General features: G+C 41.2%; 1 long non-coding RNA gene across 1 annotated transcript in view; it reads right to left on the minus strand.

The window, feature by feature from the left end:
- Positions 1-493: 493 nt before the first annotated feature.
- Positions 494-20,599, minus strand: part of LOC122551511 — a 67,224-nt gene continuing 47,118 nt past the window's right edge. The window contains exon 3 of the long non-coding RNA XR_006312122.1: positions 494-577. This is a non-coding gene — a long non-coding RNA (uncharacterized LOC122551511). The remainder of the gene's footprint in view (positions 578-20,599) is intronic.

Genomic DNA, 20,599 nt, shown 5'->3' on the forward strand with positions numbered 1-20,599 from the left:
GCACTTAATGATAAACTGTGCTATGTAAATATTTAGCTATGTAGGCAGCATGAAGCCATTTTGCAGGTGATCCCTGGAGGATTGTCAGGGATGTATTCCTTGAAAATGAGATTTTCAGAAGCTAGGTAGGTCAAATGATGGGCAAAATAATATTAAAGTATATAGTTCCAACAAAATTTCAACAGTGATTTCCCAGTCTCTGATCATAATTTTAGTGTAAGGTGTTGTATAATATCTTTGAGGAGAAAGTGAGGACTGCAGGTGCTGGAGATCAGAGCTGAAGAAGGGCTTATGCCCGAAACGTCGATTCTCCTGTTCCCTGGATGCTGCTTGACCTGCTGCGCTTTTCCAGCAACACATTTTCAGCAGTTGTATTATATCGCACAGTCAATATTCCAGTCTACCATGAAGAAACATGCTTATGGTGTGACTACTGTATCATAACATGTGACCAGAGGGTATAAAGGTCTCATACTCCATCTTACCCCAGAAATCTCTTGAAGTATGACACTCTTCTGTTGTACTCTAAAAGATTAATATTCACACAGATGCATCTGTGCTTGTGAATGTGATTTTTCTATGTAATAGATAGATGAAATACATGTATGTTAGATTCTTAAAAATCAAAGTATCAGTACCCAAATTGTTATGTTACGGGAGACAAATAAACAATGTCATATCAGGTAAAAACACTCTGTTCAAGGTAATCTCAAACCATTGTTCAGATTTCCAGCATCTACAGTTCTTTATTTTATTTTCAACACAGAGGTCCTTTGAAGCAAGTGGTGAGCTGAAGTTGCCAGTTTTCCACTCTGACTTCCACATCGAGAATTCTCAGCATCTAGTTTGCCTGCAGCAGCTGGTAGGACAGGAAGCTGCATATTATTGAGGCAGGATTTGCAGTTCCTAAGGTCGATGAAAAACTTTGATCCCTATCATTACTGTCCCCTGTGGAGAATCTTGCCTCAGCACTGGATCTTAGTTAAAAGATAAAACCAGCTATTCCCCAATTTGTGTTCAGCCTTGCTGCATTTCTCATGTGATTCTCATTTCTCTGGCACATGTTACCATAGGCCCCCATAACACTCCAAACTAAATATCTGTTCAATATCCAACAGAAAAGAAGAGTTAAGCTAGAATTTCACTTGCTATCACACAAACATGAACGAGGTATGACTTTTCCTTTGATAGAAATACTAACTCACAATGACTACCAGAAAGCTCTGCATCTCACAGAAATACAAAACTGAAATGTTGCTGTCAATGCCACTTCTAAATTCACTCACGCCTTTTTTAAAATTCATTCATATGGTTCAAGCTTTACTGACTTGGTCCATGTTTATTACCAATCCTTACTTGCCCTTGAGAAGGTGGTGGTGAGTTGTCTTCCTGAAATTCCGCTGTCCATGCGTTGTAGGTGGACGCACAATGGTGCTAGAGAGGGAATTGCAGGATTTCAACCCAGTTACACTGAAGGATTAGCGATATATTTCCAGGTCAGGATAGTTAGTGGGAGAAAGTGAGGACTGCAGATGCTGGAGATCTGAATCGAGAGTGTGGTTTGGATCCAAAGTGTAGTGTGTGATGTTCCCATGCACATGCTGCCCTTGTCTTTCCCAATGTTGGCCATGATTGGTTTGGAAGTTGCTGTCAAAGGAACCTGGATGAACTTTCACAGTGCATCTTATATATGGCTAAGACTGCTGCTGCAAGGTAAACAGATATTGTTTAGAACCATATCTGCCATTTTTATTTGCATTACTGACAAAGTCAGCAATTTCCCATGAAACTCCCGATGAGGCGAAATAGGGGAGGAGGGGGAAGTTTGGGCTCTGCTGTCTATCATATTCCTATATAATAATCTGTCAATAGTTTGTATTCTTTGAGTTCAGGGGAAGTTCTGCCTGAGCGGACTGGGACAAATACTGAGCTGGTATCTATAGTAAACTCTGAAGAAGGTGAATATTCCACTTTCTAGTACAGCACCATGAGTTCTACACTCTTGTAAGTGAACAGCTACAGACTTTATTGAACATAACTATGTACAGAAGTTGGTAAGTGAAGGCATTTTATTTGGAGTCCTACAGACCCAGGCTCCCTCTGATCTGAAATTGCTAAATCCTTTGGATATGTACAGTAACTATATCTGGAGGAAAGATATAATTTCCCCTACTCTATATCTCCTCCCAGGTTCATTTACAATATTTCATTTTTACCATTAACATTCAACCATTAACATTTAACACTTCCACTCCACTTCCCCCTCAACTACCTGAGAGATTCTTGTGCTTTAGGGATTAATCTCCAAGAACATTTTAGTCCTATTAGAGGACGTGCCAGATGTATGCACTCTTTTGTCATTCCCTTGTCAGCACATCGGTGGGGTGGAATGACAGCTTCTGACCACAGCTGGTCTTTGGGCTGTGGCTGAGATGAAGACATGAATGTCGTAGCAATGAAGACGAAGCTGGGAAAAGCTGATGCCAAAAGAGAAGGCACAGGACTCACCTGATCAGGGCTTCTTGCCAATGAAGGCAAGGAAGTAAAATTCTCACTCTCTTTTGTACCTGCTTTTCTTTGTGAGACAAAGGTAATGTAGGAGAATCAAGGATATTCTGAAGATTATGTTGCAGGTGAGGGGATGAAGTTTTCCCCATTAGTTCGAGAGGAGTATCTCTTTCAGTACATTGCGGTAACAGCTCAACACTTACTCTGATGCAAGATGCTGAGGTGAAGGCAACTACATGTCAGAGTCTACATGAGAAAGCAGGAATGTATACCATGTAAATAGAAATAAACTGCTGAAGCAGGATCTATGTGAAACTCTTGTGCAGTCCTCTGACTTACAGAGCTACTCAAAAGAACATTCTCCTTCTGCAATCTGTCATTAAAAAGGGAACAAAGTTTCTCATTTTCTTTCTGTAAGTTAAGGCCCATTATCATGCAGTTAGTGGAGATTGTTCTTAAGGAAACCAGTCATCTTGATCCTGGAATTCTGAGTATTTCTATAACAAAGAGGCATTTCCCCCATCAAAAGACATCTCCTTCGTTACACTTGAGTGAGAGCACTAGTTGTCTGAGTGTAGGATTTCTGTCAATCTTCTTCAATGCTCCTCAGTAATAGCCTTCAAAGGTAGGTTGTTTTGTTTGATTGCTAGCAACTGGAATTTTACTCTCTCGTCTCACTGAGGTAGTTAGGTGATGCTAATCCTTGTTAAATTTTGAGAAGCTCAAGCTCATTCCCATGTTCAACTTTAAACTTCATCAAGGTATTGTGTGCATCTATGAGCTCATTGATGTGGTCTCAGGCTTTTCTTGAAAAATGCTTTAGTGTTTGGCACAGCTGGTTGATAGGTTTTTCTTGAAACCTCCAGCTGTCATTTGTGCAATATCAACAGTTTTCTGCACATAGAATATTTATATGGTCTGCTTTACATCTGAGAATCTCTTTGTCTTTGGCTAGATTCTTATCAACTACTTGATGTCATCATGCTTCTGTTTGGTGGATCTTTTTTGTAGATTGAAACTTTTCTCCAAACCTGTAAAATTCATGTCAGTGTTGTCTGTACATGATTGTCCAATGCTTCTGCCAATGCAGGTGTGGCCTGATCCACTCTGACTGAATCTTGAATGTTCTGGAATTTGTTTTGAAGCTTTGAGTCCTCTTCCTTGCATCAATGATGCATTCTTTCTAATTCCACAATTTTTTGATGCCTTAGATTTTGCAGTCATCTTTTTAGCTGTAAAAAATGTTTAAATCTTCACTTGCTAGCCTTAGTGGCTGTTAATATAAGGTAATGTTCTTGTTTCCCAGCAGTGATCTGACTTTCCACTCTGGAAAGAACATCTTCATTAAACACTAACTTTTTATTCACTCATAGGTCTCTTTGGCTAGATCAGCATTTATTATCTAACCCTCATCATCCAGAGAGAAGTTAAGAGTCAACCACATTACTGTTGGTCTGGAGTTAGAAGAGGGTCAGATCAGGTAAGGATGACAGATTTCTTTCCAGAATCATAGAGTTATACAGGACATTTTCCAAATGACAATAGTGAAACAGATGTTTTTGTCTGCCAATTAACAGTGGTGTCATGGTCATCATTAGACTATTAATCCTATATTCTTTACTGAATTCAAATTCCACCTTCTGCCATACTCCTCAGAGTATTAGCTACGTTTATGGATTAATAGTCTGGTGATAATATAGTTAGGCCATCGCCTTCCCCCAGTTGTAGTTCCTTCATCTCATTTGCAGCTTCAATGCAATAGCTAAACAATAACGTTCTTCTTTTGTGCATCTTAGAAAGTGTTAAGGTAGATAAGACCCTGGGTCCAGATGGGATCCATCCCAGAATATTGAGGGAGGCAAGAGAATAAAATTGCTGAGGCATTGACTGACATCTTTATATCCTCTTTGGCCACACGTGAGGTCCCAGGTGACTGGAGAATAGCCAATGCTGTACCATTGTTTAAGAAGGGTAGCAGGGCCAATCCTGGAAAGTATAGGCCTGTAAGCCTCATGCTGGTGGTAGGGAAATTATTGGAAAAAGTTCTCAGGGACTAGATCTATACACATTTAGAAGCAAATGGACTTATTAGCAATAGACAGCATGATTTTGTTCAGGAGAAATTGTGCCTCACTAACTTGATTGAGCTTTTTGAGGAGGTGATGAAGATAATTGATGAGGGAAAGGCAGTTGATGCTGTTTACATGGACATCAATAAAACCTTTGGCAAGGTCCCTCATGGCTGACTGGTCCAAAAGGTGAAGTCACATGGTATCAGGGGTTAGCTGACAAGATGGATACAGAATTGGCTGAGTCAATGGAGACAGAGGGTAGCAGAGGAAGGATGCTTTTCAAATGGAAGGCTGTGATTAATGATGTTCCACAGGGATCAGTGTTGGGACCTCCACTGTTCATGATTGACAGAAATGATTTGGAGGAAAACACAGTTAGTCCAATTAGTAAGGTTGTGGACAATACAAAGATTGATGGAGTTGCGGATAGTGGGGAGGATTGTCAGAGGATACAGCAGGATATAGACCAGTTGGAGGCATGGGCAGAAAAATATCAGATGGAGTTTAATCTGGACAAATGTAGTGAAATATTTTAGAAGGTCAAGTACCGGTCGAAATTAGATCATGAATGACAGAACCCTTAAGAGTACAGATGTGCAAAGATATCGGGGTATGCAGATCCACAGATCACTGCCAGTAGCAGCACAAGAAGGACAGTTCAAGCCTGGATATAGTCCAGATCTTGTTGCCATTGAACATGGAGTGCTTCAGTATCTGAGGAGTCGAGAATGGTGCTGAACATTGTGCAATCATCGGTGAATATTCTGACTTTATGATGGAGGGAAAGTGATTGCTGAAGCAGCTGAATATGATTGGACCTGGGCCACTACCCCGAGGAACTCCTGCAGACATGTCCTTGAAGCTAAGATGACTGACCTCCAACAACGCAACCGTCTTCCCATGTACCAGTTATGATCCCAACAAGTAGAGAGTTTTGCCCAATACCAATTGATTCCAGTTTGACGAGGACTACTTGATGCCACATCCAGTCAAATGCAGCCTTAATCTCAAGGGCTGTCACTCTCACTTTACCTCTGGAATTCAGCTCGTTTGTCCATGTTTGAACCAAGGCTGTAATGAGGCCAGGAGCTGAGTGGCCCGGGTGGAACCCAAACTGGTTGTCACTGAGCAGATTATTGTTGAGCAGGTACTGATTGATAACACTGTTGATGACACCTTCCATCACTACTGATAATTGAGAGTAGACTGATAGGGCGCTAATTGGCTGTGTTGGATTTGTCCTGCTTCTTTTGTGTCAAGGACATACCTGGACAATTTTCCACATTGTCAGCTAGTTGTCAGCATTGTACAGGCTCTTCTTCTATAGCGCACAACCCCGCATTATAGAAAAGCGCACTTTAGAAACAGCATTTAAAGTGTTGGCAATCTCATCATGTTACAGCCAACACACGTTTTAAAGTTTGCGCTTTAGAAACAATGTCCCCAATTCGTCAATCACATTACAGAGAAGTCACATTAACGAAACTTGTGTTGTAGCAGAACGACCTGTAACTGTACTGAAAGAATTTGGCTAGGGTTGCAGAAGTTCTGGACCACAAGTTTTCAGTACTATTGCCAAAATGTTATCAGGGACCATAGTCTTTGCACTATGCAGTGTCTTAAACCATTTCTTGATATCACATGGAGTGAATCGAATTGGCTGAAAACTGGAATCTGTAATATTGGGGACCACTGAACAGGCCAAGATAGATCATCCACTTGGCACTTCAAATCATACAATCATAGATTTATACAGCACAGAAACAGACCATTTCGTCCAACTAGTCTGCACCATTCAGACATTCCAATTTGATCGAGTCCCATTTGCCAGCATTTGGTCCATATCCATCTAAACCCTTCCTATTCATATACCCATCCAGATACCTTTTTAAATGTTGTAATTGTACCAGCCTCTACCACTTCCTCTGACAGCTCATTCCACACATGCACCACCTTCTGTGTGAAAATGTTCGTGCTCAGGTCCTTCTTACACCCCTTTCCTTCTCACCTTAAACCTATGTCCTCTAGTTTTGGACTCCCCACCCCAGGGAAAAGACCTTGTCTATTCACCCTATCCATGCTCCTCATCATTTTATAACCCTCCATAATGTCACCCCTCAGCCTCCAATGCTCCAGGGAAACAAATCTTCAGCCTATTCAGCCTCTCCCTATAACTTGAAGCCTCCAGCCCTGGCAGCATCCTTGTAAATCTTTCCTGCACTCTCTCAAGTTTAACAACATCCTCCTTATAAAATGTGACCAGAATTACATACAATATTCTCAAAGCAGCCACAACTCCTATACTCACTGTCTTGACTACTGAAAGTAAGCATGCCAAATGGTTTCTTCACCACCCTGTCTATCTGCAACTACTTTCAAGGAACTATGAACCTGTACTCCAAGGTCTCTTCAGCAACACTCCCCAGGACCCTACCATTAAGTGCATAAGTCTTGCCTGATTCATCCTTCCAAAATACAACACCTCACATTTATCTAAATTAAGCTACATCTGCCTTACTATTAAGTGTATAAGTCCTGCCCTGGTTTTCCTTACCAAATGCCACCCTTCGGCATATTGGCCCATTTGGTCAAGGTCCCCTTGTACTCTGAGATAATTTTCTTTACATCACTTATTTTGGTATAATCTGCAAACTTACTAACCATACCTCTTATGTTCACATCCAAATCATTTATATAAATGATGAAAATCAATGGACCCAGCACCGATCCTTGTGGCACACTACTGGTCATAGGCCTCTAATCTGAAAAGCAACCCTCCACCACCACCTTCTGTCTCCTATATTCAACGCACTTTTCTATCCAAATGGCTAGCTCCCCCTGGATCCCATGTGATCTAACTCTATTACCCAGCCTACCAATGCTTGTCAAACACTTTACTGAAGTCCAGATAGACAACGTCCACTGCTTTGTCTTCATCAATCTTCTTTGTCATCTCTCCAAAAAACACAATCTAATGAGACATGATTTCCCATGCATGCTGACTATCCCTAACCAGTCAGTGCCTCTCCAAATACATGTAAATCCTGTTCCTTAGAATCTGCACCAACAATTTACTCACCTCTGACGTTAGGCTCACAGGTCTGTCATTCCCTAACTTTTCCTTGCAGCCTTTCTTGAATAATGGCACTACATTTGCCACCTTCCAGTCTTCCAGCACCTCACCAATGGCTGTCAATGATACTGATGTCCCAGCAACGGACCCAGCACTCTCCTCCTTAGCTTCCCAGAAAGTCTGGGAAACACATGATCAGCTCCTGAGGATTTATCTGCCTTTATAGATTTGAAGACCTCCAGCACCTCCTCTTCTGTAACATGAACTGCTTTCACAATATCTCTACTTATTTCCCCAATTTTTCCCTAGCTTCCATATCCTTGTCCACAGTAAAAAGCTGCATGCAATATTCATTTAGTATCTCATCCAGTTCCTGCGGTTTTACACATAGACAACCACATCAACCGTTAAGATGCCCTCCTCTCTCCCTCGTTACTCTTTTGCCTTTAACATGCTTTTAGAATCTCATTGGATGCTCCTTAACTCTGTTTGCCAAAGCTATCTCATGTTCCCTTTTTGCTGTCCGGATTTCTCTCTTAAGTATACACCTATCGCCTTTATACTCCTCTTGGGATTCACTGAATCCCAGCTGTCTATACATTAAATATGCCATTTTTTTTCTTGACCACAGCCATCTGTTTCACGGATATGTTGGGCTCTTCCATCATTGACAATGGAGATATTTGTGCAGCCTCCTCCTCTGGTGAATTATTGAATTGTCCACCACTATTCACGACTGAATATAATGGGACTACAGGGCTTAGATCTGATCCATTTGTTGTGAGCTCACTTAGCTCTGTCTATCACTTGCTGCTTATGCTGTTTAACATACAAGTCATCCTGCCTGATGGTTGCACCATGTTGACACCTCATTTTCAGGTATGCCTGGTGCTGCTCTTGGTGTGTCCTCCTAAACTCTCCATTGAACCAGGGTTGATCCCCTGACTCAATGGTAATGTTGAGTGGGGGATATGCCACTCATGAGGTTGCAGATTGTGCTGGAGTACAGTTCTGCTGCTGCTGATGGCCCATGGCACCTCATGGACATCTGTTTGATCTGTTTGATGTCTGTTCCATTTAGCATGGTGATAGTGTAATACAGCACGATGGAGGTTATTCTCAATGTGAAGGCAGGAGTTCATCTCCACAAGGACTGTGCGATGGTCACTCTTACCAATACTGTCATGGACAGATGTATCTGCAGCCAGCAGTTGATGAGGTCAACCATGAGGAGGACCCGACCAGTTCGATCAGTAGTTCTGCTGCTGAGCCAGTCTTGGTGGTGGATATTGACATCCCCCACCTAGAGTATATTTTTCACCCTCACCAGCCTCAGTGTTTCTCTCAAGTGTTGTTGAACATAGAGGCGCACTGTTATGTGCTAACAAGTGGGAAGTTTCTTTGACACTGTTGAAACTGAAGCCTGAATGAGCCATGGCATTCTGTACCTAACTCCATTTTATAAATTTAATTTGGCATCATGTTCAGCACAACATGGTGGGCTGAAGAGCCCGTCCCTGTGCTTTACAGTTCTATGTTCCATGAAGCCATGGGATTTTATGGGGTCCAGAGTCAATGTTGAGAACCCCCAGGACAACTTCCTGGCTGTATACTACTGAGCTGCCACCTTTGCTGGGTGTGGCCATATACAGGGATGGTTATGGTGGTTTCTGGGATATTATACGCTATGATTCAGGGAGTACGAATATGTCACGCTGTTACTTGATTAGTCTGTGAGAAACCACTCCCAGTTTTAGCACAAACCCACAAATGTTAGTGAGGAAAACTTTGCAGGGTTCACAGCGCAGTTTGTGCCATTGGTTGACACCAGGTGGTCAATCCAGTTTCATTTCTTTGTTAAGACTTCATCACAATAGATTTAACTGAATGGCTTGCTAGGCCATTTCTGACAGCAATTGAGAGTAAATCGCATTGCTGTGGGTCTGGAGTCACGTGTCAGCCAGACCAGGTGAGGATGGCAGATTTCCTTCCCTGGAGGACGTTAGTGAACCAGATTTTTTTTCCAACAGTTGACAATGGTTTCATGGTCATAGTAGATTCTTAATTACAGATTTTTAAAATTGAATTCAAATTCCATCTCTGCCATGGCAGAATTTCAACCCAAGTCCCCAGACGTTAGCTGAGTTTCTGGAGTAATACTCTGGGTAATGTAACAAGGCCATTGTCTCTTCCAGTAGGAGCAATAAACCCTCCTTCCTTGATCAGGAATCAAGCCTAGGCCACTGTGGTGAAAGCATTGAATCCTAACCACTAGACCACCAGGGAAAACAGGAAATGTTCTTGTGCAAACAAAATAAAAGTGTTGTTATTGTGTTATATATTAAAGAATATTATACTTTCTTATCCGATTATGTGCAATCCATTGTGCTGATCACATTATTTTGTAACTATAAAACTGTATGAATTTAAATATCCCAAGTGAGTATATAATAAATGAGAAGTGAGGTCAGGAGATTTAAATTTAATTGAAGATTAGCATTAGCAACAAATGGTCACATCAGAATTAATCTAATTTTATGGAGTTTGTTTAGGGATGTCAATCAGATGGGAAATGCCTTAATGAGGTATGGAAGTTATGTTCTTCATCTTTAGCTCTTTGACCTTTTTTGAAAGAAAAGGAAGATTTTCAAATTGGACCCAACTTGGGATATGGCATCACTGATAATCCCAGCATTTGTTTCCCATCATTAATTTCACTTTAATTAAGAGACTGGTAAGGCAATTAATTGACTGCGTTATTGCTGTGAATCTGGCATCACATGTAGACTAAATCAGTTAAGGATAGCAGATATCCTTCCCTGAAGAACTTTAGTGAGTAAGGTGGGTTTTGACAGAAAAAAATCAACAATGGTTAAATGGTCACCATTAGATTAGCTTCTAATTCTGAATTTTATTGAAGCCAAATTTCACCATCTGCTAGTGTGGGATTCAAATACATGTTCCCAGAAGGTAAGCGTGGGGCTCTGGATTACTGACATTTCCACTATGTACAGCCCACACTCCTTGTAAAAGTAGGATTTTGTTCCAGTCAAATATCATTTCAGTTGTCCAATAACTCTCAAGGGAGAGGCATAGTGGTGATTGTGGAGCTAAATATAAGGTGTTTTTTTCTGCATTAGTTGCACAAAGCACTCATTGCAAAAGTATTGTGAAAGCACCACAATATTTAGACAATGCCTTAGAGGTTCTAGCCTTGAGGGGAGACTGTCCCTCCTCCTCCTACATAATGGGAGAAGGGTGCGCTGCCACACTGTAAGATTGGGATGGTCAAAAATGGCAGAACATTCCAGTGCAAGAAGTTAAACTACTTGGAGTTCAGCACTCCCTTGGACTCCCCTACACTCCAGCCTAGAGCATGTTAGCTTGCAGGATACCCATTGATCTTTCCATTTTTTGACAATGTCCATCAAGGCAAGTCAATGTAGGAACCCATAGCAGCAAAACTAATATGTGATTCTGCCCTCCTGTGGTCTAGTTCCTGTGACCCTAGGCCCTTGGTGAGCTCCTGAAATTTGGCGTTGATGGATCTCCAGGTCAGAATGCCTCCTGAATTCACTAGCCCCTCGAGCTGGTCTTTTCTTGAGCACAATTAAGTTTGGTAAATCTTCAAGGAGACATGCTTCATTTACTTCAAACTCCATAGAGGTCTAGAATTTTCAACACTCACACTGAAAGAGAAGGACACCGATTCACTTTCGGTTTCATGGCTCGACGCAGAAATGAGTATTTGCTGAGATCAACAAAACACATTTCTCAGCCTGGGTATGCAGTGGGAGCAAGTCCATTTCAGAGTGTTTTTCTTCGTCTTCCAGATTGAGATCTCAGATTTTTCAACTAAACCCTTAATTTCACTCAAGCTTTATAACTTTACATCCATAGTTTTCTTCAGAAGAGGAGTATTAACAAAAATATGATGGATTGCTGAGTAATGTAGCTAATGGGAAGGCAATAAACAGCAGTAAACTGGCAGCTTTAGTATTTAACTCTATTAAACAGCTGTTGGTGGTTTGGAAAAATGACCAAACAATATGTATAGTTGTAATGAAAGATATTAATCTACAACACAACAGCAAAATTATGTAGATGTTAGTGCTTTGAATTTTTTAAAAAACAGCGAACTCTGTAAACTCTTAGCAGATAAGGCAACATCTGTCAAAAGAGAAACTAATTAATGTTTGAAGTTGGTGTCCTTTTATCTATTACTTTCCCTTTTGTAAATATTGTACTTGCAGTTGCCATTTTTGATCCCAATTAGCCAGTTTGTAATATTATTGTACAGCAGGACTTACCAGGGAAGAGCCATAGACTGGACAAGTTAACCAAAAGAGGACAAGCACATTGACACTTCTGCAGCATTACGATTGAGCACCTTATGTCAATGACCAAGCGTTTAAATAGAACACCCAGGCTTCTAACGATTCCTGTGAGGAGGGTGCGCTGGTATCAAATCAGAACAAGTTATTGACCAAAAAGAGGTCAAAGTATTTACATGCATATAATTGATTAATAAAACAAAATAGATTTCTGAAACTACATAAAGATCTTATAAGCACTATTGTTACCTTTATGAATTTTTCAGATACAATCAGACAAAATTATCAACTTGTGAAAAGTTAAATTAATCAATGAAACCTTTATTAATGTGTACAACAGTTATTATTTATAATAATAGGCCTATTTAGCAAAAATAAATTCTTCAGTAGAGTCCAGCTGAAAAGTTTAAATTAGCTCTCCTGTTAGAAACATACCTGACAGCCAGTGTTACAACAGCAGATGGAATTGTTTTAAACAAAAGCAGTAAGCACTTTATTTTGTTCTATTTCATGTGGGTCAGTGCAGTAAATGTTAAGTAAGATTTTTATGAAACACACAAAGTAGAGTGAGATGGAACAGGCAGTATATCCTACTGACTCAGTACTGCAAATATTTTATAAAACAAATCAAAAGATTTTCAAATTATAAAAAACAAGTTGGAGCCACTGTTCAAGGAAAATGCAGCAATCAATTTTCACAGAGAAAGAATCCACAAAGATCAACTCGAAATGATTTTAGGATCAACATTTGGTAGGACACCAAGGGATCTTTCCTAATCTTCTGGGTTGAATGATTCATCCAGAAGATGGTACCTGCAGCAGTAAACGTGGCATTCCTTTTGTATTGCACTTGAATGTCAACCTGGATGATTCATTCAAGCCACTGGTGTGAGATTTGCATTCACAAAATGTTTTGATTTGGATTCTGACTCAGACTTGAAACAGACACCTAGGTTGTAATTTTCCACTTTGGGATTAAACTGTCATGGTGGATGTCGAATATGGTGTCACGCCCTCCATGCACTGTTGCATGTTTTCCAGAGTGATCCCCTACTCTTCAGCTCACTTCATAGATAACCTCGATCTGTAGTGACTTAAATGACACAGTTATGAGCTAAGCCCGGTCAGTACCATTTGGGATCACTTTCTTTACCAGCAATCTTCGTACACACTGAAAACCAAAAACAGCAGGACAGACAGTGGTCAATGTTGTCATACATTGCAGTACCAGCCATTGGCAGTTTGTGGTTTAGGTAGAATTATTATTATTATCATAATACTGACTCTAGATATTTTCCAATTGACCTGTTCAGAGGTCAGTGAGACTTGAACCTAGGCCCTGGTTCAGAGGTCAGCATACTACCAGTGCACCAGAGGAGCCCTCTGTAAGCATTTTCTTGATATTTTCTAATCCACCTGTTCAGAGATGTCATTACATACCTCTGCAACAGGTGGGATTTGAATTTAGGCCTCCTTGCTAAGAGATAAGGACACTACCAAGAGCCCCAGGAGCCCTCCTCCATACTGACTCTAAGAGCCTGTTTAGTTAACAGGCGTATGAGATGGTCTACTCATTAGTCTTGAAAAAAACATGAGGGACTTGTCTTAACAGCAACATCTAAGTTATTACAAAATAGCGATGGTTGCAAGATTTATTGACTGGTTGGACATAATTACAAAAACTTCCAGGAGCCTGAAATGGCAAATCCATGTCCATTAACATTGCCTTCTGGACTACTTCTACACAACTTGAAGGCTATGTGACATCAGATTAGGCAGGGCTTTATGCTGCTTCAACATTAACTCTTTCAGAACCATTGACTCATGCAACAGATCCACCACAGCCTCTACCCACAACCTTGGAGATATCTGCAAAGCACCAAAACATGGCTCCCCACTTCATGGATCTCTCCATGAACACTGAGCCCCAGGCTGTCAGGGCCAGAAAGGGGGTCCCCTTCTCCTACTTCTGGGCACAGGTTGCATTTGACATTGGTGCCTCAAGCAGGTATAAATAAAACAGGACCCAGTGCAGAAAGTGGACAAACGATCTCCTGCACTCTGCAGGAGTAAGTGCCACCATTTTGTCCCCTGGCTCAAATAGATAAGGCCATCATTCAGTCTAACACTGACACTGCAGCCATGACCCATGGGCATGCCTAACCAGCTATCACAGACATCTTGTGTGCTGAAAGGCTGATGCTCACTTATGCTCTAAACCTCCTGCCCCAGCTCTGGGCACTGCACGTCCTACTCACTGATTCAGCGGAGTCACCAGCTGGTCAGGCTATGAATGCTCATACACATGTTCCCATCAAACTCAGCCCTTCTCTCTCACATGACAGAAAAGGCTAGCTCACAGTCAGTGAAAAGTGGCTCAGACTAGTCAAGTGGCTCTTGCTCTCCTCACCTTCGCCAGCTTTGAAGAAGATACCACCCAGCTAGCAGGTGAGGATAAAGACTAGTCCTGAGCCAGTGGTGAGATTAAATTGGCCAGAGCCAATCAGAAAGTTTTATAGTCTTTTTTTCTCAAAATTGAAGCCAATCTCACACATTCCTCCTCATAAAGGCTTGTGCTACACCATTTAACAATGTTCTCTTTTCCCCACATACATGTGAGAGATATTGCCCAGCAGTACCAATAGCTCCAAGGGTCAAACCTCAGAGGGTACCCTGGAAAAGCATTCTGATTGATCAGCTGCCTTGCTGATCTTTGAGGGGCCCTATTCTCTTTCCAGTTACCCTTTTGTCCTTCATGTATTTATAAAAACCTTTTGGATTCTCCTTAACCCTATTTGCCAAAGCTATCTCATGTCCCCTTTCTGCCCTCCTGATTTCCTCTGAAGTAAACTCCTACTGCCTTTATACTCTTCTAAGGATTCACTCAATCTCTCCTGTCTCTACCGTCATATGCTTCCTTCTTTTTCTTAATCACAACCTCCATTTCTCTAGTCATCCAGCATTCCCTACACCTACCAGACTTCCCTTTCACCCTAACAGGAATATACTGTCTCTGAACTCTCTCATTATCCCATTTTTGAAGGCTTCCCATTTCCCAGCCATCTATTTACCTGCGAACATCTGCCCACAGTCAGCTTTTGAAAGTTCTTGCCTAATACCTTCCTCCAATTTAGAACTTCAACTTTTTGATCCAGTAAGTGTGTTGGCATACGGATTGACAATGCAGAGTGGTGCTGGAAAAGCACAGCAGGTCAGGAAGCATCTGAGGAGCAGGAAAATCAACGTTTCAGGCAAAAGCCCTTCATCAGGGACGTCCCATTCCTGATGAAGGGCTTTTGCCCGAAACATCGATTTTCCTGCTCCGCGGATGCTGCCTGAACTGCTGTGCTCTCCCAGCACCACTCTGATCTAAACTCTGATATCCAGCATCTGCAGTCCTCATGTTTGCCTAGACTGACACTGTAGTGTGGTCCTAAATAAAGCTATGCTATTATCCTTCCATGGGCATGAAGAAATCAGCTGGCACTGTCCAGAGAGTCTTCAAACAGTAGGGAAGTTTTCAAGCATTTTTCTCCAAATGTTACGTCAAATCATCATTATCATCATGGGCACATTCTATTTATATATTATTGGTGACATCAACTGTGTTTGAAGTCCATTGCCATGTTTACCTTTATAAATCTTTACTTCAGAATAGCACATTGAATCTGAACTGTTTTGCAGAGTTTCCAAGAAAAGTGATTGACATTATATATTGCTGAAAGCACTTTAAATTGCTATTGGAGTTGGATAAATTACATTAATTCTAAGAAGGAAAATCATAGGCTGCATGTATGTGATTTTCTGATTCAGAATCTCAGAATTAAGGCTCCACACTGGGAGTTGTCAGTTGGAAAAGTTATCCTTAGAAGCAGAGATGGATTTTATGATGTGATGTGATATTTTAATGTAGAATATATTTATTGCAGTTGTTTGATGCTCTTCATGTTCGATAAATTTCCTGATATCAATGCACTTAATGCATAAATGGAGGAGTTTGAATCTACATATCATCTTCAGAGGAAAACAAAGCATAGTCAACTTAGAGCCTACTTGCAGACCAAAGATAGCTTGCCCTGCTTTAGTATGAATACTGTGTTCAATAAACAATTATAATAGGAACTGGAAAGTCAGATTGCAGAATCTTTGATTTTAAATGTGGGCTGCATATGATGGCCATTGTGGCCTTCAGCAGGTAGTCTTCCAATGCCTTCGCTTCTGCTGAATGAAGCATTGACATTTTATGACATGACAGGCTTTGAAAGCAGATTCAAAAAGAGCTAGTGGGAGCAATATTGAACAGTGAGTGCAAATCAGTTCATCAAACCCATTGCAAACATGAAAGTAATTCACTAACAGTTAAAAAAAACTTACTCAAAACTAGGCACACCATGAATCCGCCAATGACATGTAGGTCCTTGGCCTACTCCATCGCCACACGACGCCTGGAGGAAGAGCGCCTCATCTTCCGCCTAGGAACCCTCCAACCACACGGGATGAATATTCCTGAAGAAGAGCTTATGCCCGAAACGTCGATTCTCCTGCTCCTCGGATGCTGTCTGACCTGCTGCACTTTTCCAGCACCACACTTTTCAACATACGTGAATAGCCAGTCATCTAGTTTGGACAAATCTTGCCAATGTAAATTCCAAACTGGCATTGCGACCTGCCAATAAGATATGCAATAATGATCACAGATATTTACTTTATTAAATGATTTCAGTCATTTATTTTCTTGCAGTTGACATTGATACTACATTTAAATTCAAATGCTTACATGAACCATGTACTAGTTTCCAATTAAGTTATTCTTTATTCCAAGTCTAATATTTATTTAATTATTTGTTCCACTCTGGGCTGAGGTAAATGATTGCACAGTTTAAAAAACAGCTATATACATATTTCACTGTGTCATAATTAGGCATGATTGTAAGTAAGAAATATAGAGCTTTTACCTTTACAGTAATCTAGGCACCAATTGTTCCCAAAATTGCATGTGTTATTCAAAGAGAATTCACAGTTCAAATTTTTATTGAACACCATTTGCATGATAACAAAAAGAAAATCAACTGTACAATCTGTGTTATAGAATGTCATTGTTTATTCTTCGTTCTTGCTTTAAAAGCGTGCCTCTTGATATGTTTAAGAGGAGGAAGATGATACCGTTTTAATAATATAGCTGAAACTTGTTTATCGGAGAAAAGTGTCTAATCTTCTGCCTGTCTGAAAATTGCTTTAAAATCCTTTATTCATTCTACTGGCGTATACAAACAAATTTCTTAGTAAATGAAATAGTTTTAAACCTTTTAAATTTTCAAAAGATGCCCATTTGTGTTCTTGTATCTGAAATAATAGTTTAATTTGAAAATTCTTAGTGGACAAGATTGAGAGAAGCAGGAGAGTCAACGTTTCAGGCATAAGCCCTTCATCAGGGCTTTATCAACACATTCCTATGAAGGGTTTATGCCTGAAACATCAACCCTCTTCTCCTCACAAGCTGCCTGACCTGCTATGCTTTTCCAGCACCACACCTTTTGACTCTGATTCTCCAGTATCTGCAGTCCTCACTTTCTCCAAGGGTGAGACAAAGTCATCATAGATCATGGCCATACTAGTCTGAACTCACTTGATCTTGAGCAGACTCAGGCCTGGTTAGTACTTGGATGGGAGACCGCATGGTGCAGTAGGCTTTGTGGGCAGCATGGTGGCTCAGAGGTTAGCACTGCTGCCTCACAGAGCCAGGATCCTGGCTTCAATTCCCACCTGTCTGTGTGGAATTTGCATATTCTCCCCGTGTCTGTGTGGGTTTCCTTCGGGTGCTCCGGTTTCCTCCCACAATCCATGTCTGGTCCAGCAATTTTGGGGAGGCCACTGTGGTGATGTTAGGGAAGTCAGGGTAAAGGTGGTTTGACATTAGTGTTGGGTATAAGGGTGAGGCACATCCAGACGATGTGTCTGGTCAGGGTCTCAGCGAGGTACAGGGTGTCTGAGGGATTTGTAGTTACGGATGTGTGAGGTAAGTATGGTGTCTGTTAAATCTTACTCAGGAACTATACAAAGTGTTCAATTGTCTAATTTTCCTGAGTAACTATTTATTTAATTTAATCAGAGCACTGAATTTTCTGATTTAACTAGAGACTTCCAGAAGTTTCCAGTTGTCAACAAATTGCCCAATGGAAAATTTAACTTTCTAGGCAACCCCCACGGAGTCTGCAATGATAGGGATTCTGCAGGGTTCCCATGTTCAACTTCCAGCTACATTGCAGTAAAACAACTATCTGACCAGTGGAACATCTGAGCTATTGTCTCTCACACAAAAGGGAGATCCTGCTGTGAAATGTAAGGGTCTCCAGTGAAGAGAGCTCTCCCAAGCATGAAGGAAGAGGACAGCCTTTCAAACCAGGCAGACTTGGAAGAACGTAGCAAATGAAGGGAGCAACAAAGGTGTGGTCCCATAAACCTGAAATCATTGTCCAAGAGGATTCAGGACCTCATGAAGTTTGGGAATGTCAGTGGCATCCCACTTTCAGCATGACACTCTGACTTCTAAGCATTACACGCACAATATTCCTCAGAGCAACACCACATTGATCTGTACTTACTTCTCTCTCTCCAGCCACCTTGAGTGGAGTTTTCAATTCTGACTCATAAACCTGAGAGCTGGATCATTTCCAGTTTTCATACCTGGGTGATGTAAGCATCTAAGTATCTTATTGATCAGGCACGAATTTAGAAGGAAATGCCTTATTTTGCCCAGAGACAAGGTTGGTGTCAAGAGTGGCTTGGCGTTCATTCCTCGCGATGAAAGACAATCTTCATGTACTACACGCCCTCCCCTTCTTTGACACTTATTACATGTTACCTCTGTGTAATAGCAGCCACCTCATTTTCTTATGAAGTGGAGCAAGCAGACAAGCAGAGGGCTAGCAGTCTCATGGCTGAACAAGTGACCAAAGGCTCATTCATCTGGTTCTCAAGTTGCCTATTTAAGCAAACACAACTTTGTGCCAGGACATTAACATCTAAGTTTGACAATTCCTTCTTTACATACACAGTTCTTCACCAGCATCCATAATGAATAATGGTTTCCAACTGTGCTGACAGTCATGTATTAAATTGCCCCAGGCTAAATGCTCTTCCTGTTCTAACAGTGTAAATTTGATTCTGTCCCTCTTGAGCCTCGTGAAAAGTTATTCAACGAACTGTCACAACCAGTTGAGGGGGGAGAATCAGCTCTCCTCTTTTTAATGTCATCTTGGTCAGTTGTAACTATTCATAAAAACCTCTTTTTCAGCACGAAGCTATCACACTTCAATTAAAGCTTTGTTAATGAGATCAAAATGAACGAGTCACTCTTAAAGATTTTTTGCTTGAATTAAGGAGAAATTTACTAGTCACCAATTCTGAGAAAAAAGTAATAAAACTCAGCGCCAAACACACAGGTAACGTGTAATAAATATCAAAGAAGGGGAGGGAATGTAGTACAAACATGAAGGTAAAAGAGGTATAGTTCAAATTCCTAAGATTCCTTGAGTTGTGAGAATGAAATCCCAGTTCACAGTTGCTTCATTGTTACATTTTTGCCTCAGAGCCAGTGACATTTGTAGAATGCTGGCGAAGATCAGTGAATGGTGTTTTCCCTAGTCACTTTTTCACTGGCAGTACTGATAAACTCCAAAGGTGAGGTGAGAGTGACAGCCCTTGACATCAAGGTCGCATTGGACCAACTGTTGCATGAAGGAGCCCTAGTAAAATAGGAATCAATGGGTATCAGGGAGCACAATCTCTGTTGGTTGGAGTCATACCTGGCCCTTGGGAAGACGGATTTGGTTGTTGGAGGTCAGTCATTTCAGCTCCAGGACATCTCTGCAGGAGTTCCTCAGAGTAGTGTGCTAGACCCAATCATCTTTAGCTGCTTCATCAATGACTTTCCCTCCATTATAAGGTCAGAAGTGGGGATGTTCGCCGATGATTGCACAACTTCAGTTGTATTCACAACTCCCCAGGTCCTGAAGCAGTCCATGTTCAACAAGATCTGGACCATTTCCAGGCTTAGGCTGACAAGTGGCAAGTAACATTCATCCTACACAAATGACCATCACCAATAAGAGACATTTAACCACCGCCACTCGACATGTATTACCATCACTGAAGCCCCCACTATCAATATCATTGGGTTTACCATTAACCAGAAACTCAACTGGAATCATCACATAAACACAGTGGCTACATGAGCAAGTCAGGGGCTTGGAATACTATGATGAGTAACTCACCTCCTGACTCCCTGAAGCCTGTCCACTAACTACAAGGCACAAGTCAGAAGTGCAATAAAGTGCTCCCCACTTGCCTGATGGGTACAGTTCCAACAACATTCAAGAAGTTTCACACCATCCACCATCCACTTGATTTGCACCATATCAGCAAACATCTACTTCCTTTACCATCAATACTCAATTGCACAGTGTGCATCAACAAGATGCACTGCAGAAATTCACCAAAGATCCCAGACAGCACCATTAAAGCTAACAACCACTTCCATCTCGAAAGACAAGATGGAGGAGATTTTTAACGAATATTTCCCCTCAGTGTTTACTGAGGAGAGAATTGTGGAT

Source organism: Chiloscyllium plagiosum, chromosome 1 (assembly GCF_004010195.1).
Source record: "Chiloscyllium plagiosum isolate BGI_BamShark_2017 chromosome 1, ASM401019v2, whole genome shotgun sequence".
Classification (NCBI taxonomy): Eukaryota; Metazoa; Chordata; class Chondrichthyes; order Orectolobiformes; family Hemiscylliidae; genus Chiloscyllium; species Chiloscyllium plagiosum.